The following is a 4,074-nucleotide window of genomic DNA, read 5'->3' as shown; positions in this document are numbered from 1 at the left end:
CTCTACTACGATAAATTTTATCCGGCTCCAATGAGGAAGGGACAAAGACAACGGCAAACCTCGACTCGTTCTAGTGCATGCAGCGCTCACTAGGTGGTGCAAGAATCTATTTGTAATTTTATTTCTATTAGGATCTACATGTTGACGAGTAATTTTATTTCTATTAGGATTTGTGCTTGTCAGTTGTCAGCAATCACCACCGATCTATCGGTGGTATCCGAACCGGCGTTTCCAAACCATCACGGACATGATATGGATTCCCCACGAGCCACGAACGCCACGCAAATCAGTCGCGTGCACAGAACAAACACGGAGCTAGCAGGTACTCGCTCGCAAGATCGACTCCGGCTTCTGCGCCTGTTTGGCTTGCGTCGTTGGAAATTTGTTGCTTCGGTGTGTTTGTGAAGCACGAATAATTCGCTAATTTCCAAACATGGAATGCTGCAATATTGGCCAAGTTAATGTGCATGTGGTTAGGGGGTAGGGACCTCGCGCGTGCTCGGCGCTTGGCGTGCGTGAACGCCAACACGGGCGAACACGCAGACGTGGTATCGTCCTCGCGCGCACTGCTCGAGATGTTCAACGTAACACGGCCATCTCGGCGCAAGTGCGCAACTTCTGTTCCCGATTCCACGCAGCAGCTGCTCTCTTTTTCTCTATCATAACAATAGATTATGTCTGGCTGCCTTACTTGATGTTCCTAGACATCTTAATCGATATAGGGGAATCAATGTGTTTAGTACTTAAACGTCATGATTTCAGTTGACAGGATTTCGACCGGTGGTTGAATGAAGTACTAGTAGTGACAATCAATCTTGGACTTCTGTGATTCAGCGACATGTCAGGGCCTGTAGCAGCCTGCCTGCTTGTTTATAGTTCGGACAGTGGCAAGATCGACTGAAGAATCAGCGCTGTAATTAACCATGGACGGCTACTTGTTCTCGTCGGTGTTGACGAGGTCCATGAAGACCGATGGTGCCTACGGCTAGGGCCAGTACAAGGCCAGCTATGGTGGCTGCAGTGCAAGTGCTGGCGCAGACGGAGCCAGAGGAGGTGATGGCTGCGTAGGAAAGCACCCCGTTCGCATTGGTGCCGGATTTAGCGAAGCGTAGGAAAGCGCGCTCGTCAACTTCCTCCGTGAGAATCAGAACATCTTTGCCTGGTCTACTGATGACTTGGTGGACGTACCAAGGGAGTTGGCTAAGCATTCTTTGAATGTGCGGAAGGATGCTAAGCCGGTGAAGCAATCTTTGCGCCGGTTTGCTGAAGATCGAAGGAAAATTATCGGAGAGGAAGTTACCAAGCTACAGGTGTCCGGTTTCATCATTGAGGTGCTGCATACTGAATGGTTAGCCAATCCGGTGCTGGTCGAGAAGAAGAAGGAAGAAGACCCGAAGGCTCCCAAAGCATGGCGGATGTGTATCGACTACACCCACCTGAACAAGGCGTGCCCCAAAGATCCATTCTCATTACCTCGAATTGATCAGGTGATCGATTCTACTGCTGGATGTAAACTGTTGTCTTTTCTGGATGCTTATTCTGGTTTCCACCAGATTCCCCTTAAAAAGGAAGATCAAATAAAGACTGCTTTCATTATCCCGCACGGGGCTTATTGCTATGTCACTATAACTTTTGGTTTGAGAAATGCCGGCGCAACATACCAGCACTGCATGCAAAAATGTCTGCACGACCAAATCGGTAAAATGTGCAAGTCTATTTCGACCAAAAGTAAATGATACGCTGATCGACGATCTGAGACCAACATTTGATAACTTACGAAGGTTTCGGATGAAACTTAAACCGGCAAAATGCACCTTTGGCGTTGACGTGGGCATTACCCTTCGGGTAACTGACATTGCCCTATCCTGTATTAACTAGTTGGAGGCCCATGAAAGCACTTGGAGGCAAGACGGGCCACCTGGATGGCGCACCAGAAGATTCCTTGGCGGGCAAGACAAGGAAGCAGCCGAACAAGGAAAGATTAGATTTAAAACTACTGTAAACCTAGTCGTACTCGGTTAGACCTCTTGAGACCCGGCCTCTTATATAAAGGCCAGGAGAGGGGCTGCCGAGGACCACAGTAAATCTTAGCAATCTTAGCCACCAAAAGTCTAGAGCTAGGTCACCATAGCACTTAGCCTCTTGACGAGATCTCAGGCGAACTATTCGGCACCCCATTGTAACCCAATATCTTCATAATCAAGATCAGACATGCAGGACATAAGGGTTTTACCTCATCGAGGGCCCCGAACCTCGGGTAAATCGCTCTCCCCGCTTGTCCGTGAACCGATGTCTCGTGTCGGCTTGCGAGGATTCCATCAACCCTAAGCCCCAATCGGAGGGCATTGCCGAGGAGTACCCTCGACAATTGGCGCCGTCCGTGGGAACCCCGTCGGCACAAGATCGGTCATCGGCAGATCCAGTCAGGTCGTCGGCAGCTTCATCGACACCATCATCGCCAATTCTGGGAATCCCGATTCGATTCGGCTCCTACGAATTCACCCCGCACAGCGACTCGTCTCGCTCGACCTTTTCTGATCTACAAGGAAACATGGAGATGACCTTCGGCAGCGTCCACTACAACATCAACTCGTAAGGAGTCCTTCGACTGCTGGAACCGCTTGCCTCCAAGTCGATAGGCCCAAGCACGTCGTTATCAATCGACCTTTCGGCTGGTCTAACGGACTCAACGAACTCACCTGCACCATCGACTCCTCGTTCGACGTCTCCCATGTCGGTTGGATCTGACAGTTCCGCATCTTCGGAGATGACCTCGTATTACTGCTTGAACTGCGACACCAGGCACGGGCTAGGATCAAGCGACACACCGTTCATCTGCAATGCCCAGTACTCCTCGGGAGAGGATAGTGTCGACAACATCGTCCAAGGCACCACCCGAAGAACAGCACACCACCAGGTTTATGTCGCCAATAACACGGGAAACACAAGGAACAGGGGAGACGGAGATCACACCCCCCGCTCCAGCAGATGAGAAAGTTTTGCAAACAGCGCTAGTAACAACAATAGCGATTACACTATCGCAGAGGAGGAGTGGGCAGCAGCCAAGGAAGCCGTCCTTAACAACACACCGCTTCCCGCAGGAACCTCGGTTGGAACCCTCAACGCTTATCGCTCTATATTGGAGAAAAACCGGGAGCGTCTGTCGAAAGAACAAGCCACCCTCGAGAGACGCCTATCCGCTGCAGACCAATCTAGTGAACGACGGAGAGGCTCGCGAGGGAGCGCCTCTCGAAGCACTCAAGGGGCAGGCAAGCACCGATCAAGGTTATCCAGACTCTCGGAGGATGACGCCAGAGAAATAACGTCGAATCTGACCAAGTCCTTTATGACCACGGACACCGCGGGCATGCCACGCCAAAAACCATCGCGGGAGCGACCGCCAACCTCGCTGCATACCTCATCAATCAGCGCCTTGAAGGTTCCATGGCTCAAGCCCATTGATACGTCCAAAACGTATCTACTTTCCCGAACACTTTTGCTATTGTTTGGCCTCTAATTTGTGTATTTTGGATGCAACTAACACGGACTAACGCTGTTTTCAGCAGAACTGCTCTGGTGTCTCGTTTTTGTGCGAAATCCAACTTTCGGGAAAAACCTCGGAATTTATGCGAAGGCCCTATTTTCCCGAGAAACTAACGGAGCCGAAAGGGCACTTGAAGTGGAGGCCCGAGGGCCCCACTCCACCAGGCGGCGCGGCCCAGGGGGGGCCCGCGCGGCCAGGTGGTGTGGCCCCCTCGGCCGGCCTCCGACGCCCTCCTTCGGACTACTTATTCGTTTCGACCTAAAAACACACGGGAGAAGTCGAAGTCGCCAGAAACCCTCCAGAACGCCGCCACATCGCGAAACTCCGTCGCGGGAGTCAGAAGTCTCCGTTACGGCACTCCGCCGGGACGGGGAATTGGAGGAGATCATCACCGCCATCACCGCCAACGCCTCTCCATCAACCAGCAATGTTTCCCCCATCCATGTGTGAGTAATTCCCCCGCTGTAGGCGAAGGGGATGGTAGGGATTGGATGAGATTGGTCATGTAATAGCATAAGATTGTTAGGGCA

The sequence above is a fragment of the Lolium rigidum genome, unplaced genomic scaffold (assembly GCF_022539505.1).
Source record: "Lolium rigidum isolate FL_2022 unplaced genomic scaffold, APGP_CSIRO_Lrig_0.1 contig_25424_1, whole genome shotgun sequence".
In the NCBI taxonomy this organism is placed as follows: Eukaryota; Viridiplantae; Streptophyta; class Magnoliopsida; order Poales; family Poaceae; genus Lolium; species Lolium rigidum.
Note: the sequence above shows the minus strand (reverse complement) of the source record.